This window comes from Lactuca virosa, chromosome 3 (genome assembly GCF_052849685.1).
Source record: "Lactuca virosa cultivar CGN04683 chromosome 3, Lactuca_virosa_CGN04683_v6, whole genome shotgun sequence".
Taxonomy (NCBI): Eukaryota; Viridiplantae; Streptophyta; class Magnoliopsida; order Asterales; family Asteraceae; genus Lactuca; species Lactuca virosa.
The window spans coordinates 285,115,050-285,138,405 of NC_136428.1; positions in this window are offsets into that span (position 1 = coordinate 285,115,050).

Here is a 23,356-nt window from a genome sequence, read left to right on the forward strand (position 1 = left end):
GTGTCTATATCGGGGTTGGGTGCAGTGATTATGCAGAGAGGGCACGTGATAGCATACGCATCGAGGCAGCTGAAGCCTCATGAGACGAGGTATCCCACCCACGATTTAGAGTTGGGGGCGGTGGTGTTCGCCCTCAAGATATGGCGCCATTATTTGTATGGGGTTCGGTGTACCATATACACGAACCACAAGAGTTTGAAGTATCTGATGGATCAGCCCAAACTGAACATGCGTCAGAGGAGATGGTTGGATGTGGTAAAGGATTATGACTGTGAAATCCTGTACCACCCGGGGAAGGCTAACGTAGTAGCCAACGCTCTGAGCCGTAGGGCGGAGAGTGCCCCGATTCGAGACATATGTATGAGGACGACGGTGATGACTCCGGTGTTGGATACTATTCGACAGGCCCAGGCAGAGGCTGTGAGATCGGAGAACCGTAAAAGGGAGCGGGTGATTGGACAGGTGTCCGAGTTTGTGACGGATAGCCGAGGGCTCTTGACCTTTCGTGGTCGGATTTGGGTGTCGTATATGGGCGGGGCACGTAGCATCTTGATGGAGGAGGCGCATAGATCGAGATTCTCGATCCATCCCGGGGCCACGAAGATGTATTTGGACCTGAAGAGAGATTATTGGTGGCCCTGTATGAAGAGGGATGTTGCATGGGTAGTAGAGAGGTGCTTGACCTGTCGCCGGGTTAAGGCCGAGCACCAGCGTCCGCATGGCAAGTTGCAGCCGTTAGAGGTTCCCCAGTGGAAGTGGGAACAAATTTCTATGGATTTTATCACCAAATTGCCGCGGACCGCGAGGGGTGTTGATGTAATTTGGGTGATTGTGGACCGGCTGACGAAGAGCGCTCACTTTCTTGCTATCAGTGAGAGCTCTTCTGCAGAGAGGCTGGCGGAGATATATGTGAGAGAGGTGGTGTCACGGCATGGAGTGCCGATCTCGATTGTGTCAGATCGAGATGTACGTTTTACTTCCAGGTTTTGGAAGAAGTTTCATGAGGAGTTGGGTACGAGATTGCACTTCAGTACTTCTTATCACCCACAGACGGACGGGCCAAGTGAGCGGACAATTCAGACACTCGAGGACATGCTTCGGGCATGTGTTATGGACTTCGGTGGAAGTTGGGACACATACCTACCTTTGGTTGAGTTTTCTTACAACAACAGCCACCATTCGAGTATTGGTATGCCTCCCTTTGAGCTTTTATATGGGAGGAGGTCTCGGACTCCCATCTGTTTGGGAGAGGTAGGGCAGCGAGTGATGGGTAGCACTGAGATAGTGCTTAAGACGACTGAGCAGATACAGCAGGTCAGACAGAGGTTACTGACAGCCCAGAGCCGTAAGAAGAATTATGCGGATAGGCGGCGATCCGAGCTCGAGTTCTACGTCGGAGATTTCGTACCCCTGAAGGTATCTCCTTGGAAAGGAGTGATCCGGTTCAGAAAGAGGGGCAAGTTGGGGCCCAGATACATTGGTCCATTCAGGGTGATCGTGAGGATGGGTAAGGTAGCATACCGTCTGGAGCTACCCGAGGAGTTAAGCCAGATCCATGATACCTTCCACGTATCCCAGTTGAGGAAGTGTTTAGCCGATGAGACGGCAGTAGTGCCTCTAGAGGATATTCAGCTGGATACGAGCCTGAATTACATTGAGAGGCCGATCGCGATCTTGGATCGGAAGGTCAAGGTTCTGAGAAACAAGGAGGTGCCCCTGGTTCAGGTCCAGTGGCAACATCGGAGAGGGTCCGAGCTGACTTGGGAGCCGGAGTCGGAGATGCGGGAGCAGCATCTAGAGTTGTTTGGAGAGTGAGACTTCAAGGACGAAGTCTGATTCTAGTGAGGGAGAATTGTAACATCCGGATTTTCAGGTATGTTATTTTGAATTATTTATTTTTGAGGATCATTGATCTACTCGACGAGTTGGTGCTATAACTCATCGAGTAGAAGCGGGGTAGCACGTGAGTTTAATGAACTACTCGACGAGTCCAAGAGTAGACTCGCCGAGTAGGCGCTGTAAGTGGAAACCCTAAATCTTTTGGCCTAAGCCCTATTTAAAGGCACTTATGACCTTCATTTGCGGCTACCATACCAGAGAGAGAACCCCCATCGATCTTGAGTATGTAGAGTGAGAGAGAGAAGGCCATTTGAGCTTTTGGTGTGATTTTGCAAGAAAGGAGAGGAGCTCCAGCAAGAAGGATCAAAGGAGATTGCTATTCTGAGTTAGCCAAGCAAGGAGTTCACCTTGAGGTACCAAATCGGACCCCTCTTTCTCTCTATTGTATGGGTTTCATTATTTGGGGTTAGGGCTTGAATCATTCCTTTTTGGGGGTCTTGGATGCCTCAAACCCCCCTTCTTCGAGTTGTGTTAGAGATCTGCACCCTTTTGGGTCCAGGAAGTCCCAAGCATCCAGCTTTATGCATTTCCAATGGAGTTTTGAACCTAGGTTGCCATTTTAGGAGCTATTTCACCAAAAAAGAGCCTTATGAGTGTTGCATGAGTATAAAGGTTGGACCTTTACGTGACTTTTGAGGGTTGGAAGGCCAGATCTATAGATTAGAGAAGCAGATCTGACCTCAGGAGGTCATTTGAGCATTTTCATGGAAGAAACTCGCCGAGTCGATGAGCGGACTCGACGAGTCGGATCGTGTTGCACCACGATTCGTGATCAGTGGTAACCATTGAGAGAAAGGTTGACTCGACGAGTCGAGTGAGGCCTTAGAGGATTCAGAGGACACGTATGGACTCGCCGAGTCACGTGAGTGCACTCGACGAGTCTGGTCAAAGTTGGACCGTTGACTGGGGTTGACTTTTAGGGTTTGGTCAACATTTGGACATTGGACCATTGGAGGGGTAAAATGGTCTTTTCCCCTTTTGAGAGAATATAGGGAGGGATTATTCTAGCCTTTGAGAGCCGTATTAATTAGAGATAATTACTTTATGTGATTAGGCGGAGGCTAGGGCAGATATTCGAGTTCGAGACTTTCCGAGATTTCTCGAGGTGAGTCTTCTCACTATACATTACCTAGAGTGGTATCTATGTGCAGGCCGGAGGGTCTTATGTGTTATGTGTATGTTAAGTTTATGTGCATTGTGATATATGTATGCTATGTGTTGTATAGACCGGACCGGAGGGTCCAACGATTTAGACCAGACTGGAGGGTCCAACGATTAAGACCCGACCGGAGGGTCCAACGAGCTAGACCGGACTGGAGGGTCCAACGAACTACGGGACTGGAGGGTCCCGCTGAGACACTTTGACCAGAGGGTCATACCGAGTTATAGCCTCGAGTGGCTTATGTGTTCTATGTGGTATATTGGGGAACTCACTAAGCATTTATGCTTACCGTGTTATGTGATATGTGTTTCAGGTACCAGCGAGGATCGCGGGAAGGCGCTGACATGATTTGTACACACTGGCAGAGGATTATGTTTTGAGATTATGGGATATGTTTTATTATGATGACATTGGATCATAAGATTCTGGGAATATTATATATTTTTTTATTATGTTGAAAAACGAAAAATTGTTTTTAAATTTTACGTCGTTACATGAACCCATCACGGGCCACATGCAGAAAATGCAAAGGTTTGTGGACCGTCTACTGAAGTTGAATGTGAACTTCCCCGAGGAGTTGGCAATTGACATCATATTGCACTCCTTACCTTCTTGTTATGATCAATTCCGAATGACCTATCATATGAACAAGGAGGAGGTCACACTCAGCAAACTTCAAGGACTTCTGAAGACCACCGAAAGTGGTATTAAAGGTAAATCGGTTGTTACCACTCCTAATCCTACCACCGCCCCTGTTCTAGCTATCGGGCAAGGTAATGGGAAGAAGAGGAAGAGCCCTACGAAGGGTACCAAGGGAAAGTCTCTTGATGGATCCTCTTCAAGTAGAACCAAAGGTGGTTCTGTCACTCCTTCTGCCAACCCTAAAGAGGCTGAATGCTTCTATTTCCATGAAAAGGCGCACTGGAAGCGAAACTGCTCAAAGTACTTGCAAGATGTTAAGGATGGGAAAGTGAAACCCAACCATGCAGGTATTTACACTATATTGTCTAATAACTCACCATATTCTAATTCTTGGGTCCTTGATACAGGTTGTGGTATTCACATATGTGCTAATTTGCAGGGACTAAGAAGAAGCAAGAATGTGGAGCATGTGAAGATAAACTTTATCATGGGGAATAGGAAAGTTACACCTGTCACCAAGATTGGAGTTTATTCTCTGTTGCTAAGTAGTGGGTTAGTGTTAGATTTGAATAAATGTTGTTACTCGTCTGAAATGGCGAGAAATATTATTTCCTTTCATGGTTTGTACAAACAAGGATTTACTTTTTCATTTGATAATGAATGTGGTGGTATTAATGCTTTTTATGATAATGTTCTTTATTTTAAAGCATTACCTTGTGATGGTGTATATGAAACTGTGTCGGTTGTAGATAACCTAGGAAATATTGTGTTGTGTATTGATTCTTCCACTAGCTTGGATAAAGCATCATTATGGCATTTTCGTCTTGGACATGTTAGCAAGAAACGCATACGCCAACTCCAAAAGGATGGAGTCTTGGAGTCATTTGACCTAAAGTCGGATGATAGTTGTGAATCTTGTTTATTTGGAAAAATAACAAAGTCACCCTTCACAGATGTGTGTGGACCCTTCAGAACCGCCACAAGGGATGCTAACCGCTTCTATGTGACTTTTACTGATGATTATAGTAGATATGGCTATGTCTACTTAATCAAGTATAATTCAGAAACCTTTGAAAAGTTCAAAGAGTTTAAACAGGAAGTGGAGAATCAGTTGGGCAGGAACATTAAGATGTTTCGATCCGATCGAGGTGGTGAGTATCTTAGTACAGAGTTTCTTGACTATCTTAAGGAATGTGGGATTGTCTCACAATTGACACCACCCAGCACACCACAGCTTAATGGTGTGACTGAGAGGCGTAATCGAACCTTGTTGGACATTGTTCATTCCATGATGAGTCGAGCTTCGCTACCAATCTCATTCTGGGGGTATGCCTTATAGACTGCAAAATGGAAGAAGGCAATGGACAGTAAGATCTAGTCCATGTATGACAACCAAGTATGGAACTTGGTTGATCATGTACCTGGTCGAAAGACAGTCAGGTGCAAATGGTCTTCAAAGAAGACCGACATGGATGGTAAAGTGCACTCCTATAAATCTAGGCTAGTTGCAAAGAGTTTTACTTAAACCCAAGGGATTGACTATGATGAGAAATTTTCACCAGTAGTTAAGATAAAGTCTATCAGGATCATGCTTGCCATAGCTGCATTTCATGATTATGAAATTTGGCAGATGGATGTTAAAACTGCTTTCCTTAATGGGAAACTATCTGAGCACGTCTACATGAGTCAGCCAGAGGGTTTTGTGCATGCCAAGTTTGAAGGAACCTAAGACAACACTAGCATTCAACACGAGGAAAATGTTCCAGTTGAGCCAGTTGACAACTGATTACCCTTTCATTGTTCCAGTAGGGTTAGCATGCCACCTGAGTTCTATCGTTTCCATATTACTGTAGATGGTGACACATTTGTCACTGATCGTACACTGGTAATTTTGGATGAACCTACTAACTAAAAGGAAGAAATGATAGGCCCTGAGGCTGCAAAATGGAAGGAGGAAATGGACAGTAAGATCCAGTCTATGTATGACAACCAAGTATGGAACTTAGTTGATCATGTACCTGGTCGAAAGACAATCAGGTGCAAATGGTCTTCAAAGAAGACCGACATGGATGGTAAAGTGCACACCTATAAATCTAGGCTAGTTGCACACGGTTTTACTTAAACCCAAGGGATTGACTATGATGAGAAATTTTCACCAGTAGTTAAGATAAATTCTATCAGGATCATGCTTGCCATAGCTGCTTTTCATGATTATGAAATTTGGCAGATGGATGTTAAAACTGCTTTCCTTAATGGGAAACTATCTTAGCACGTCTACATGAGTCAGCCAGAGGGTTTTGTGCATGCCAAGTTTTCTGATAGGGTGTATAAGCTTGAGAAATCCATTTACAGATTGAAACAAGCATCTCGTAGTTGGAATCTTTGCTTCCATGACAAAGTCAAAGAGCTTGAGTTCTCTAGAAGTGAAGACGAATCTTGTGTATATGTCAAATCTAGTGCGAGTATAGTGACTTTCCTAGTCTTGTAGGTTGATGAAATAGTCCTTATAGGAAACGACATTCCAACTTTGCAAGAAGTTAAGTCTTAGCTTGGGAAGTGTTTCGCCATGAAGGATCTAGGGGAACCATCCTATATTCTAGGAGTAAGGATTCATCAGGATAGAAAGAATCGTCTTCTTGGTCTTATCTAGAGTACGTATTTGGATAAAATATAAAGCATTTAAGTATGGATAATTCAAAGAAAATGGAATTGCCTATTCATAGTATTGTAAAGTTGAGTAAGACTCAAAAATCTAAGTATTAATGAAGAGATAGCTGGCATGAGTTAAGTCCCATATGCTTCGGCTGTAGGATCAATCATCTATGCAATGACTTGTACTCGCCCTGATGTGTCTTATGCTTTGAGCATGGTTAGTTAATTTCAGGGAAATCCTGGAAGAGCCCATTGGATTGCAGTGAAGAATATTCTTAATATCTATGAAGAACACAAGACATGTTCCTAGTTCTTGGCGGTAGTGATACGTTAAGAGTAAGTGGTGATAGTGATGCAATTTTCAAACAGACCGAGACAAGGTTTGTTCATAGTCTGGATGGGTATTCTTACTAAATGGAGGAGCAGTTACATGAAAAGTTCCAAGCAAGACTTAGTGGTTGATTCCATGTGTGATTCCGAGTACATTGCAGCGAGTGAAGCATCAAAGGAAGAGGCTTGGCTGAAGAACTTTATCGGAGATCTCAGAGTCATTCCAAATATTCAGGAGCCCATGGAACTGTTATGTGATAATGAAGGCGTGGTTGCTTTGACAAAAGAACCAAAGGATCATGGTAGATCCAAGTATATCGACAAAAATTATATGCCTATGTGACAACTGTCAAAACTCCAGTTAGGACTCATCTAGAACCTTGTCATTTCCATACGTGCACATAACCTGGCTTTAGATGCAATAAGTTGAGCTAGATCCCGACTTAATAGATCCCTTGGAACAAGTAGTGTAACTTAGCGTGTACTAAGCAGTCACATTGATATGTAAATACTCCAACTAGGTTGTAAAGTGCCAAAGTTCAATCTCAAAACTAAACACAAAAACCATGTTCGGAAGATCAAAGCTCATGGGTATGTAGAATACCATAATTTCTTAATCAGAACATATGACGTGCTTAACTAGTTTGATAACTTATCAAAATCAATTTAATTAAATCATGATTTGATTTAATGAGAAGATGGAAATAATATCCACACATCATAATTTGAATTATGAGCCAAAAATATAATCCAAGGATTGTCTAATCCTACATTCATATGTTATGAACTTTTATTTCATTTATTTGAAATATAAAAATGTGATTTTATAAAAATCAAGTCATAAGTTATCATTTTTATAACTTAATTCAAGATAATTCAAGTTTATGAATTTACTTCCAAAAACAAATAGTTCAATAAAACTAAGAAATAAACTCATGGAAGTTTATGAAAATACTTAAAGTTTTTATAAAAATTAAAGCCAAAATTCTTATAAAAGTTAAGGGAAGACTCTAAGAGGGTACCCTTACCAAGAAAAACCTCATAATAACCCTCTCTCCTCCCCAAAAATTCGGCCATGCACAACCTCTTACTCTTACTCTTACTCTCTCTCTCTCTCCCTTTATCTCTCTCTCTCTCTCTCTCTCATTTACTACATATTAGCCCATATATTGCAAAATCCGAGACCAGATTTTTCATGTTAATATGAGAGCAAAAAAGGGATCTTAGAGACATATTCTTTAGGAGAGATTTTTCCATTTCGTTTTTCATAAGTTAACTCACACTACTGCAGTTTCGTGGAGATTTTTGTGTAGCGTAGCCCCAAAGAGACAACGAGAGAGATGATCTATCCAGAGAGACAAAATCTCACTTTCTCTCTTCCTTCTTTCTAAAAACCTCACTTTCTATCTCTAAAAACCAGCCCCTCAACCACGAATTTTCAGCCTTATTTTAGGTGTTCTTGAAGCTTCATATGAAAGGGTAATTTTTACCATACACCTCTTGAAGATCCACAACAAATTTTACAAGTTCTATTCACTTTCTCCTTCTAATTTTCGATTTCTAAGGCATGTTCTTGCAAAGACCCTTTGTTTGATCTTGATGATTGTACATCACCACCAAAAACATGTTGCATGTTCTATAAATGGTGATTTTCCATGATCAAACCAAAGTCAAGAGTAAAGATGAGCACATGCAAGCCTTATCTAGCACCAAAAACCGATTTTTCAAAAGTTTAGTATCATCTATCTTGGTTGCATGTAAGATCAAATGGTTAGAAACAAGTATTTATATAGAATATATTTAATATAATGTTGTTCTATCCTAATCTAAGCAAAACAAACCAATATCATTAGGTAAAATAGAAGTTTGAACTATGTTTTCATGAGTTTTACTCTTCAACATTCTGTCAGATTTGTTTACTCTACTTTAAAAGGTCATAACTCACTCATTTCTTGACCAAATCACAATATTATTTTTCTGAGGACTATTTTCTTGAGTTAAATTTCGAACCCAGTAGGCCTTACTGTAAAACATTAAAATCGGATTTTTGACGATTTTTACAAAACAGTTGCACAAACAACACTTTTTCTGTGATCACTAGTCTTACATTACATGATAAAGAGTCTTAAAACCCACCCTAAATCTGGGGAAAAATATTTTAGAAACTTAACATATCCATAAAAGAATGCCTAAAATCTCATGGATTAAAACCCCATAGAATTTTGTACACAAATTCGTGAACTTTCAGCTACATTTAGAACTCATGCACTATATAGTGTTACATTTCCTAATTTATGGAGGTTGAATACCCCATTCATGTTCGAAATAATTCTGAGCAAAATTTTTTTATGAAAGTAAGTGATTTTCAGAGGTGTTTGGTGAAATCCCAAGTGCTTAAACAAAATCCTTATTTTTCTATAAAAATAATGATTTCATGGCCATAAATTCAAAATAATCGTTTTCAAATAAGATAAATTCTGAAAATTTTTAGTATTAATGTATTCACAAAATAACAAATCCATGTCAATTTTCAGACGATTTGGACACTGTTTGGTATTTTATCCATATTTTTCATTAAATTGGAGCATGAATTTACAAATCGGGTCATTGGACTCAAAGACCCTAACCAATATTTTTCTCAACCGTTGGAACATCTTGGGAACCTGTAAGCATTAAATTGAGAATTTTAGAAACTATTTACCATATATTTTGAATTTTCTCTATTATTTGGGCTTTAATTTACAATTAAATATCAAATGACTTTAAAAATGTCTACAAAATTTCTAAACACCAATTCCCTTTGTTAGACCAGAATATAATTTTTTACACTTTTTCGAGTTCATTGTCATGCCTTTATGGATTTTTGAACACAAGGCAGCGTGGTTTCAATAATACCAATAATGACTGAACAAACTTTGGGCACTTTGCGACGCTACTAGTTGGATAGGTAGATATTTGGGAACTAGTAGAAATCGATCTCTACAACACAGAACTGCGAAGCTCGAACCGCAAACTCTCCCTAGTGAGTATTCACAAACCCCTTTTTATTGTTTTCATGTTTTGGGGTGGAAAGCATGCTATTGTCTTATGAGCTATCCATACTATTTTATGAACTTGTGGAAGTTTGTTTTAAGAACTTGTTGAACTCTATTTTGGTGAAGTTGCTGAGCCTTGTTTTATGAACTTAAAGAACTTGGAACGATATTGCTTTATGAACTTGATGAACTTGGAACGATACTCTTTTATGAACTTTGTGTTATGAACTTGTGCTATGAACTTTATATGAACTTGTTATGAACTTTGTATGTTAAGTCCCCGAGAAGCAAACTACAACCTATTAACTCGTATTCGAGCCGACGGTCTTATGGATATCACTATTTGGGGTAGACTGCATCCACTTGCCAAGAACCGCTAGTGCATATTTCTGTGAACTAACATCATGGGAACCATGTGTTATATAAGGTGTCTAAGTCCATAACTGTATTTGGTATGTACTTGACCTGATTTAGCATGGTCCATTTGGGTTGCACTTCACCGGAACAATTTGGACTTTTGAGAAGAGGATATGTATGATTTATTAAAATACTATAAGTTATAATATATTAATATGAAATCATATTATTTAATTAGGGTATTGATCAAGAGTTAATTTGGAATTAATTTTGTGGTCAAAGGAGACTAATTAAATATATAAGGATTGATTGTGTAAATCATTCATTCTTATAATGTGGGCTAATGATCCATGACTCCTTACGTTGGGCTTAACCCATGTAGTGACCCATGGATACTCCATGGAGGTTAAAACCCATGGATCATGAGGAATGTGGAAAGTCATGCACATTAGGGTTTACATGGTGTAACCCTAATGTAACCACACTATATAAGAAGCCCTTTGGTTCAAGATTTTGGCACCTAGAGTCTTTGCAAGAGTGTGGCTGATTTTTGTGAACTAAAGAGTCTTTTTCCAAGTTTACAAGTGTTAGTGGTGATTTGTGATACCACTTGAGGCATTCACATTATTGGTGCTAGGCTCTTGAAGCTTCAAGCAACAAGCTACAACAAAAGGTATGTTATCTAACTTGTTTTATTACCCAAGTATCAAAGTTTAGGGTAATACCTTGGAAAAAAAAAGTTTGCATGTATAATAGAGAAAACATAGATCCAAGGTATTTAGGGTTGCATGTACACCTTAGGAGTGTTAGAATGCTCAAAACCCTTCACTATGGACATGATGGAATGGGGTAAGAATGGTCGTTAGGCTTGCTTGTGAACGGAGTGCTTTGGCATTCAACATTCATTTAGAGTTGTAACTTTTGCTGAACAAATCTACATTTTCTTACTTAAATGATGTACATTTATAAACCTGTGAACTCACCAACTATTTTATAGTTCACCCTCGTTTTTTCATGCTTGTCAAGAAACGGTTAGTGAGCCAGTTTAACACGCCATAATGATTTATGTTTATTTCTCTTGTTATGTACTATACTATGTAGTATGGAATTAAAATGTAATTATTGTTTCGAATATGATGTAAACATAAAATGCTCAATAATTATGGTTGGTAATCCTATTTACCTTGTGCTGTGAGACCTTAGCCTGTCACCCTTCGTGTTTCCGCTTTAACGGGGTGTGACATCCTCATAGACGATGTTAGTTTTAATAGTTAAGTGATATATTTGAAACTTGTAACATAATAAATGTAATTGATTTGGTGAATGAATAATAGAGAATTATTTATAAGTATCGTACTGCCTTGTTCAATTATTTATTCTTATGTCTCTTTTTTCATGTTTATACTTCCTGGGTAATTCGAATTATTCAAACTTCCACAGTCGTTCATACTTTTGGAAGTAAGTAGTGAATTAAGACTGTCATGAATTAATTATAGATTGTCGATTGAGGTTAATACATTGCAATTTGAATTGCTACAATATTCATGAGTACTTTGAAAATTGGGATTTTAAGTATTGGCTAAACACACGCTTAGAGATTACTTCATGGATCTTGTCACGAGTAATTATAAGCCGATAATATCTTCTATTCTCAAAATAGAGATATATAGTTCATAATTTACAGATCAGTTATGCATGGTTTACTCAAACGCATCTCGTAACTGGATGTCATAAAGGGTAATTCCATGTATAATTTGATGTGTGTATTGTATGACTATGTAGTCAATGTAATTCGTTTCTTTTTGCCCTAACAAGAAAAAGCGATATCATAGGGCCCCTCAATGATTTTATGCTAACTATATATACTGTTGGGCCCAACCAAATCTAATAGATGTGTTCAATTTGAAGTCCAATAAAGTTTTTACAAATTGAGAAATCGGGAAACATAATTTTGTACAATGAGATTGATTATGATCCATGTCTTGTGCCCATACGATATCTTGAAGAACGAAGGAATAGCTTATCACTTATCTAAGGGCCAATAGATGATTTGAATCAGAGTTTGGCAGTGGCTTTGGAAAGCACTCTTTGGGGTTAATTTCAAGATCTATACTTGTAATTGTAGTTACAGACTTATCCAAGTGGGACACTGTTGGATTAAGGTGTCTAAGCCGATAACTAAATTGGTATATTCTTGAATTAGAAGCAAAGTCCTTTTTGGGTTGCCCTCAAAACTAATATTTGGTTAGAATAACTTTTGGAGGAAGAGGCTGATTTGTTAAATTATTATATGATTAATAAATTAAATAGAAATTGAAATAAATGATTTATTAATATATTATATGATTAATATATTAATTAGAAATAGTATTAATTAATTTTGAATAAATCATAGATTAATTGGAATTAATGTGGGGATTAATTAGAATTAACTGGAAGTATAGGGACTGAGCTGTAATTGTTCAGTAGTTGAACAAAATAGGATTTATAGAACCTTCTTGATAGGGATGGATTTTGGCTCATCTTTTAGGGTTTTAATCTTATTAGATAATGATAACGATACAAGATAATTATCTTGAATTTGAAATATTATTATCTAATTCGAGATTAGGGTTTCTAGGGTTATCCTACACCCTATAAATAGGGTCCCTTGGGAGCCATATTTCGTCCACCACATACACTCATACAAGAGTTGAAATTTTTATCTAGCCTCCTCTCTCCTCAAGTCTTCTTCGGACTAGGGTTTTGGGTACAAGCCATTAAAGGCACCCATTCCATTGGTGATAGCTTTCAAAGATCTTGAAGAAATATGGTGCTTTGATTATTTGCAATAATAATCAAAAGGTATGTAACCCTAATTTGATGTGAATTTCGATTTTATAGCCTCTCTCCTAGGGTTTCTTGATATTCATAGTTAGTTGTTATCAATAAAGAAAACATAGTTCCTTTCTAGGTTGCATGTGAACTTAAGGGTTTAAGTGTTCTTTCCACCACATGTAATTTTTATAACCTAGAAAACCCATCAAATAGTGTCTTCAAGTTGTTTCTTATAGCATCGATTAAACACAGTAGCTAGAATGAAGAATTTTTCACTATCTCTGGAGATTTTGAATACAATGCCAAGTTCAAGAAAGTTTGAGGCTTTGAGGCTTAAATCTTGAATTCCTTCCGTGATTGTTAGAGCATGTTCGAATGGAGGAAAATTCATCTTTTTGGCAAGGACAGGGTATATCTCGGCATCAATCCTTGCAAAGTCACATACTTGATCCTTAAGAAAGTCATAGGCTCTGGCATATGTTGGTTTCATTTTGTGGTATTTTTCAATCTTGTTTTGGAAAACCCTTGCAATTAGAAAGATATCTTTCAGGATTCATGAAGGCAAAGTATGCTTAAGTGCGATGGTATTATTTGTTGAAGCGAGAGAGAGAGAGAGAGAGAGAGAGAGAGAGAGAGAGAGTGTGTGTGTGTGTATGTGTATTGAAAGTAAGTTGTGCCTTTGAATGAGTGCGGTTTGTACATATTGACTACCTCAGGAGCATCATTGGGCCATATTTATTTGATTTTCTTTACTTGCTTGTTGCGAAACAAGTTTAATCTCTAAAATTAAAAAGGCAGCTTGCGTTCATTTGGGATGCAAAGATCAAATAGTTCAAATACTAGTAAGTATTTCGCATTGGGAGATAAAGGAATATCCCAATATCTATTGGTGGGAGGCTCAGCATATGTCAGATGGGGGACGTAATTTGTATCCAAAAGTCTTTGCATTGGATTCACCCAGGAATGGATTAGTGACTCATCCTTCTTCACATCGAATCCTTGTTCCTTCCAGATGTATTCCACTAATTTAGCAGTTCTCCAGTCTGCCTTTTTCTGTTTGGTGGCATGGGAGTCATCCGATTTATCCGAAGATATGGAGGGCTCCCGAGTTGCTTCCTTTATGGATGAGGACTTCTTTTTAGATTGCGGTGGAGTTGGTTTCTTTGGTGATTAATGTGACATCCCCAAAATCACGGCCAGAAAAGACCGGTTTCATTTATGCTTTTAAAATAATTTCAGAGTAAATCCATTGCTTTAAAAGAGTTGCGGAAATTTGTCCCCAAAACAAAACATGATAAAATAAAGTTTATCAAAGCATTTCTTAAAGAAATGTATTTTCATTATATATCAAAACTCAGGATGTCATGTTCCGATACAGACCAAAAGCATAAACAGTACAATATAGACCTTACAACAGTTACATATACTACTGGTCTATAATCCAAAAATATCTTGACAATGTCATCCAACTTATGCTCTCGCGCCACTACCCTAAAACAACAGCTATTACAAGGGACTTAATCTAGCATTTTCATCGGGACGGACATTACTGCAAATGGGTTTCCTTAACAATAGATGTCCTAAAGACAACCATGAGGGGGATGGAGTACAGCAAATGAACACCCAAGTTCATTAACACCTACAGGTAATGAGCCTGCTAGCGTTCCACTGGACTGTCTAGAAAAGTCCGTGGTCGTCATTTAAACTCCGCTAGATGATTGAATCAGCAACAACAACGAGGCCTGTCATTATTTTATTTCATCACCTAACAACTGTCTACCCATGTTCTACCCAACATATTAGTAGATAAAATATATACATTTATATACAGCTTAAAGCCTGTACAAAACATCCGTTCAACAACTAGTTCAAATAATACAAATAATATATAAACACATAACACGTATTTTATAAAGAATACTTCATATCTATGTGTTAGAAGAAAACGAATATACACTCACTTGATAAGAAAATGATCGGACAGCACCTCGTTTCTTAAAATAATCTTTTTCGATAAAACCGGGATGCTTTTCTTGAAAACCGGGTTTCTCACGGGCAGAGTTTCGGCTCGGAAACTTTACTTCTCGGGATCTTCGGGGCTTCGGAACTTGCCTCGGGTCTCGGTAATAATACCGGGGCTTCGGGATAGTTCTTGCACGAAAAACGATGCAAAATGGGAGAGAAGGGAAGAAATTTGGCAAAAGAAGCCGTCTGCCCTCGCATGCCTTTTATAGAGGTTGAGTCCTCGCATTACGCTGGGCGTAATGCTCCGGTACGCGGGGCGTACTCCAGATCAGACCTCCAGGTGGCGACGTTTCGGTGGTGCTACGCGTCTCTTCTTCGGACCGCACAAAACCGAAGTACGCTGGGCGTACTTAAAGGTTACGCGGGTCGTACGCTTCGGATAGGATCAATGACTCCTTCGGATATTATCCGGAATTCTTAATTAAATATATATTTTAATTATTTATAAAACTTCCGAAATTCATATCTTCCTCATACGAACTCCGTTTTCGACGTTCTTTATATCCATGCGTAGGTGAGACCACGCTCTACAACTTTCGTTTAGACTCCGTCGGCTAATTTTGATTTTGATTTTTATTATTTATTTTTAGTAGGCCGGGACAGGAAAACTCCGTTATAAATTCATAACTTCTTCATCTGACGTCCGTTTTCGTCTGTCTTTTTACCGTTGGACTACTAACGACAAGATCTTCGATTCTCGTTTAGATTGTTTCAGCCAATTATCACTCGATCTCAATTTCGAGATTTCGGGCTGCATACCGCTAAGTCGAAACTTAGAAAAATCATAACTTCCTCATGCAAAGTCAGATTTAGACGTTCTTTTTATGCACGCCCTTGGTTTAACGTATTCTACAACTTACGCTTAGATAACTAAGGCTAGATATCGCTCTATCTTAAATTCATATTTTACGTCCTTCAACGTCGTGCCGGTTCTGTCGCGAAACTTCGACATGTCATAACTTCTTCGTTATAACTCGGATTTCGGCATTCTTTATATATTCGGAAACCTCGTTTCAACTACTACAACATTATCCATAGATATCGGCATTATCTAACATTTCATTTTGACGCTTATTTTTATTCTTAATTCAATTTAGACACACAATTAAGCACAAAACACATAATACTCAATTAGTACACTTCTATTATTTCAAAATGAGTTACAAGGGTTAACCTAGACTATTACAACAACATTATTGCCTAGCCCATAAACACGGGCGTTACACCGTAGGGTCCTTTTTCAGAGACCCTAGCCAAAATGGAGCCGAGGCCAAACTTGGTTCAAAACCAAAGAGAAAGAGGAAGTTCCAAAAAACCTATACCACCAACATTTCACACAAGAAAATTAGGCATGGGGAGAACCAATGTGGAAGGATCCATGAACCCGAGGGACACCCTGGTGGTTACTGGTTTTGACGGTTATGTTTCAGATGATAGTTGGGCATGATATCAGCCAATCATAGATTCAAAGAATAAAAAGTTTGAAGCCTTCAAGAGATCCCTCCGAGCATGAAAAGGGATACAGACTCAACAACAATAAAAATAAGACGTAAATCATCAAGTTCTAGTCTACAAGACAAACTATCTTCACATTTCAACAAAAGTTGATCATTTGGAGAGAACTCGAAAATGGGTAGTGGGTATGGAGGAAACAATGAGAAAGGATCAAGAGGCTACAAGAAACCAAGTAGAAGGTTCAAAACATATTCCTACTCCAAATGAAGTGGGAGACTCCAACGATGATTGCATCGAAGTGTAGCTCAACAAAGAACCAATCTTGGAATTCAATTTTGAAGAAAACAAGGTGCAAAAGCAAGGGAATGATGGCGAATTCTCAATGTTTATTGAAGAGGATGTATCAAATGGATCTCATCACTCCACTTCCAAGCCAAAGCTAAAAAAGAAAAAGAATCCAACTGTGACCAGAAATGAATTCCTTGAACTCAAAGGAATAATTAATCAAATCTTGGCTACAGTCACAAAGTCTCAGCCACCGCAGACCTCTACTCCGATTACACTACAGACCTTAGAGAAAAGAATTTTGGAAATTGAAGAAATAGAAAAACTCACAGATGAATTCGTCTTACTTCGTATTGAGATGGGCATTATTCAATTAGATTCTAAAAGGAAACAAGATCACAAGAAATTCCTCAAAAAGTCCGAGGAGTTACTCAAAGATGTTAAGGATTTGAAAGATCAACCAATCAAGGTAACCGCAGAGCATGAAGAGAAGACTAAGTATTTAATAAACAAAACCCACAATGCTTATGATGCTGGTTATGATGAACTTCAAAACACTATCAAGGGTCTGATAAGAGCTATCACTGCAAAGGAATTAATCGATGATATTTAACTCGTCACTAAGGATATCCTCGATTACATAAAAAACCCTAGCCTTATGACAACAAATGACTTGATCGGTCAAATGCTCATCAGATTCTCCAAAAGCACAAACTACTTGAGGAGTTAAAAGCATTGTTTGAGGAGAAGGGAAAGCCTTCTTCCTAAAAAAGGGGAAAGGAACCAATAATATAAGTCAGCTCCTCCTCGAAAAACTCTAAGTCTTCCTCACCTCAGAAAAATCAAACTCTACCTCTGTCTCCACCAAAATACCCTCCAAAAGAAAAAACTCCAACACCTCCTCCATCTCCTCAAAAGAAAAAAAATTCCAACTCCTCCTTAATTGTAACGCCCGTGTTTCTGGGCTAGGCAATAATGTTGTTGTAATAGTCTAGGTTAACCCTTGTAACTCATTTTGAAATAATAGAAGTGTATTAATTGAGTATTATGTGTTTTGTGCTTAATTGTGTGTCTAAATTGAATTAAGAATAAAAATAAGCGTCAAAATGAAATGTTAGATAAAGCCGATATCTATGGACAATGTTGTACTAGTTGAAACGAGGTTTCCGAATATATAAAGAACGCCGAAATCCGAGTTATAACGAAGAAGTTATGACCTGTCGAAGTTTCGCGACAGAACCGGCACGACGCTGAAGGACGTAAAATATGAATTTAAGATAGAGCGATATCTAGCCTTAGTTACCTAAGCGGAAGTTGTAGAATACGTTAAACCGAGGGCGTGCATAAAAAGAACGTCTAAATCTGACTTCGCATGAGGAAGTTATGATTTTTCTCAGTTTCGACTTAGCGGTATGCAGCCCGAAATCTTGAAATTGAGATCGAGTGATAATTGGCTGAAACAATCTAAACGAGAATCGAAGATCTCGTCGTTAGTAGTCCAACGGTAAAAAGACAGATGAAAACGGACGTCAGATGAAGAAGTTATGAATTTATAACGGAGTTTTCCTGTCCCGGCCTACTAAAAATAAATAATAAAAATAAAAATCAAAATTAGCCGACGGAGTCTAAACGAAAGTTATAGAGCGTGGTCTCACCTATGCATGGATATAAAGAACGTCGAAAACAGAGTTCGTATGAGGAAGATATGAATTTCAGAAGTTTTATAAATAATTAAAATATATATTTAATTAAGAATTCCGGATAATATCCGAAGGAGTCATCGATCCTATCCGAAGGGTACGCCCCGCGTAACCTTTAAGTACGCCCAGCGTACTTCGGTTTTGTGCGGTCCGAAGAAGAGACGCGTAGCACCACCGAAACGTCGCCACCTGGAGGTGTGATCCGGAGTACGCCCCGCGTACCGGAGCATTACGCCCAGCGTAATGCGAGGACTCAGCCTCTATAAAAGGCATGTGAGGGCAGCCGGCTTCTTTTGCCAAATTTCTTCCCTTCTCTCCCGTTTTTCATCGTTTTTCGTGCAAGAACTATCCCGAAGCCCCAGTATTACTCCCGAGACCCGAGGCAAGTTCCGAAGCCCCGAAGATCCCGAGAAGTAAAGTTTCCGAGCCGAAACTCTGCCCGTGAGAAGCCCGGTTTTCAAGAAAAGCATCCCGGTTTTATCGGAAAATATTATTTTAAGAAACGAGGTGCTGTCCGATCATTTTCTTATGAAGTGAGTGTATATTCGTTTTCTTTTAACACATAGATATGAAGTATTCTTTATAAAATACGTGTTATGTGTTTATATATTATTTGTATTATTTGAACTAGTTGTTGAACGGATGTTTTGTACAGGCTTTATGCTGTATATAAATGTATATATTTTATCTACTAATATGTTGGGTAGAACATGGGTAGACAGTTGTTAGGTGATGAAATAAAATAATGAGAGTCCTCGTTGTTGTTGCTGATTCAGTCATCTAGCGGAGTTTAGATGACGACCACGGACTTTTCTAGACAGTCCAGTGGAACGCTAGCAGACTCATTACGTGTAGGTGTTAATGAACTTGGGTGTTCATTTGTTGTACTCCATCCCCCTCATGGTTGCCTTTAGGACATCTATTGTTAAGGAAACCCCTTTGCAGTAATGTCCGTCCCGATGAAAATCCTAGATTAAGTCCCTTGTAATAGCTGTTGTTTTAGGGACATAAAGTGAGGATAACGGGAATGGGTAATCGGGTTATTGTTGGTTGATGAAGTAAATATATTTATTGTGGGTTGAAAACCCTATATGCTCACCAGGCTCCCAAGCCTAACCCACTCAGTTTCTTTGTATTACAGGTAGTGGCGCGAGAGCATAACTTGGATGACATTGTCAAGATATTTTTGGATTATAGACCAGTAGTTATATGTAACCGTTGTAAGGTCTATATTGTACTGTTTATGCTTTTGGTCTGTATCGGAACATGACATCCCGAGTTTTGATATATAATGAAAATACATTTTTTTAAGAAATGCTTTGATAAACTTTATTTTATCATGTTTTGTTTTGGGGACAAATTTCCGCAACTCTTTTAAAGCAATGGATTTACTCTGAAATTATTTTAAAAGCATAAATTAAACCGGTCTTTTCTGGCCGTGATTTTGGGGATGTCACATACGGTGCACTCAACATTTGTGGTGTACGTGTAATAAAAAGAAGAATCAAGTTCAGCTCCTTAGGGGTAAAAACATGCAAGTTCTTGATCCCAAATACCTTGGGACGTTTATCGACACCGGAATCCACTTGGAATCCTGATTGGGCTATGTCTCCATGTGATTGATTTGAAAGTGTTACACTCTTTGTAGCGGAGTGGGTGGATGGGGTTCTTTCAGGTGATTCAGCATTGAATCGAATGGCTACCAGAGACTTTTGAGAGACCTCGGTATTTTCCTTTGATCGCTTTTGGCTAGGAGGGGTGGGAAGTTTCGGCTTTATTTTCCTAAACAAATCTTCATAATTTGATTGTTCGGGCTCTTCGGCAATCACATTCATAGGTTCTTCAAATATGATGGGAGTTTGAGTTTTTGTGTCGTGCTGTTTGTTTAGGGTCTACAGTATGATCTCGTTCTCCGGTATTGGGTTTGGGCTCTTCAGTGTGTAAGGGCCCTTTGGTATGCATCGACTCTGCGGTGTTAAACTTTGTTTTCTTTGAGGCTCTGACACCCTTTGCGGCTACTTTAACTGGGGTCTTTCTCTTGGATTTGAATTTTCCTCTAGAAGCTTAAGGTTTTGGAACATGGAAAGTGGGTTGCAGTATGGGGCTAGGTGGGGTAGAACGAGAATGTTATGTATGATTTGTAGCCTCCTTGTGGTCGGATACGGCGGATTCAATAAGTCCTAGTTCACTCAAAATATGAAATGGGAGCTGTCTAATTAGACCGAACATATATTAATCACTGGGAAGAGAATACCTTTTAATTTCTTTGTAGACGAAGAATTTGATGTCTTCGCCCAAGTTGATGTTAGCTTGTGAGTGCAGATCCTTGATGCATGGACCAAAACCTAATAGATGTTACTTTGGTGAGTCCTTGTCTTGGTGAATCTCTTCCAGCATAAGTGATGAAGTCATACCAGAGAATTGTGCCATAATCAACTGGTTTGCTGGTGAAAATACTCCAAAGGATGTCCAGGAGTTGTTTTCCTATCACGTTTGTACCATCGGTTCTGCCTTAAAGGAATCTAATAATGTAGTGGCAAATAAATTTCCAAAGAGCTGGTAACGTTCCTTTCTTGAAGTCTGCAACACCCTTTAATTTTGCTTGGTAGCCCACTTTGTAAAGAGCTTTGAACTCATCTTCATTGGAGATACTTTTGAATACAGTCTTTGTAGGAATAATGAGATTGATTACATCACGAAATTTCTTTGTGACATCCCTAATTTTCACGGCCATTTTAAAACTTTTTATCTATGATTATTTAAAGCCAGAGTTTGTTTATTAATACAGAATTTGGTCCCGTAAAAATATTTTCGAAGAAATGTTTTTCATTGATTTATAAAAAGATCGGGATGTCATAACTGATACAAAACATAAGCATAAACAGGCCTTACAGTGTCTCAGACTAATATTCTACATCTCCTTGAATCTTTCATCATGTATGTACCTTTGTACCGCTACCTATGATACAAAGAAGTTGAGTGAGTCAGGTTGGAAAACCTGGTGAGTGCATAGGGTTTTCAACCCATAATAATATAGGTAATATGTTTAATTATCAAACAATTAACCCGATTACCCATACCCGTTTGCTTCTTTATTCTTCCCTAAGGATCATCTTAATCATCATTGTTGACAATATTGTTACAGGCATTTTTCCGCAATACATGTCAGTAGGATGCTTTATATATCTATTCCTAAGGGTTTGTCCTAAGGAATAGGCATAAAGTCCATCACTGCTTGTGTTCCATGGGACTGACAAGTAGGCACGAAGTCCATTGCTATTTGGGTTCATCAAATAGGCACGAAGTCCATCGCTGCATGTGTTTATATAATAGGCACGAAGTGTTGGATAAGGTGTCTAAGTCCGTAACTATATTTGGTATGAACTTGACCCGACCCGGCATGGTCCATTTGGGTTGCACTTCACCTAACAATTTGTATGGATATACTTTTCAGAATAATATGTTTATGATCCATTAATATATTATTTGTTATAATATATTAATATTATTTAATTAGTGTTGATCAAGATTTGGTTTATGGAATTAATTCAATGATCAAATGGAACTAATTAAATATGGACTCTTGCATATATATGGAATGGGCTAAGATTTATTTAGGATGGGATAAGAGTATATGGAAGTCCATGGATAGTCCATGGAGCTTTTAACCCATGGATCCTAGGTAAATGAAGAGTCATGGGTATTAGGGTGTAACCCTAATCCTCCATACTATATAAAGAGGGCCTTGGTTCTAGAATTGGCACTAGAGTGTGTGAGAAACAAGGGTGGGCCGATTTTAGCAAGCATCATATTCTCTCAAGTATTTCCAAGATTGTTTTGGGTGATTTGTGACACCACTTGAGGCATCCACACTATTGGTGCTAGGCTCTAAAACTCCAAGCAACCAACCACAAAAGAAAGCTATGTTATTCTCCTTAAATTTTTGTATTACAAGTACCCCATAACATACTAGTTAGGTTGTAAACCTTGGAAATCAAATTTGCATGTATTTTAGAGAAAACATAGATCCAAGGTTTCTAGGGTTGCATGTACACCATAGGAGTGTTAGAATGCTCAAAACTCATCAGTGGTATCATCGCCTAGGCTTGTTTTCTTGATACTTGATGCAAACTTGTTGAAAAAACTCAGTTTTCTGCATTCTGAAGATGAACTCGCCGAGTCCATGGGGGGACTGTACGAGTCCATGTGATAATTCATCCTACTCGTTGAGTAGGTTCTTGCACTCGACGAGTAGAAGCCCCTGAATGCAGATTTTCGAGTTTTGTTGCTGGAAATGGACTAGAAACATTACCCTAAGCTGTTTTGGTGTTTTAAAACTTGTTTTAGATGGTGTAATGCTTATGCTAATCCATTTACAATGGCTAATATCAAAATTCCATGTTTTATATGTGTTAATATGATTCTTGAAATTTTTATATGAATGTTCATGTTCTTATGAGTTATGGTTAGATCATAGGAATTATTTGCTGAATTGTTTGATGATTGATTCTTGATCTTAATGCCTGATGATTGAGTCCATAACTTGTCCTCAAGTTAAGGATAACCAAAAGTCACTTCTTTAAAATTGTCATTAAAGAATAAGAGGTTACATAAAGTGAAGTGTCTTCACTTTAATGGACCATTAAACTCATAAGTTATGAAATGAAAAGTTTTGAATAGTTTCAATACTTGCCCTCAAGTTTGGAATTTGTAAAGTCTCACACATTATTACTTTAAATTCCAAATTGTACCTTAGAGTTTTAAAAGTTTAAAGCTCAACTGTTATACTTCTATAATATTAAAAGTTTAATTATTATATATATGTATAAGAATAAGTCAGTCTTACCGTTAGTAGGCCTCATTCACGAAGTTGGTCTATAAGGGGGGTATAAGGTTGTTGCCTATAAAATGGCAGATTAATGGGTGTCCACTCTCACTTACCGATTCCTTGACTGGTGGAGGGTCGTTAGCCGAACGGGTAGGATAGGACCTTAATC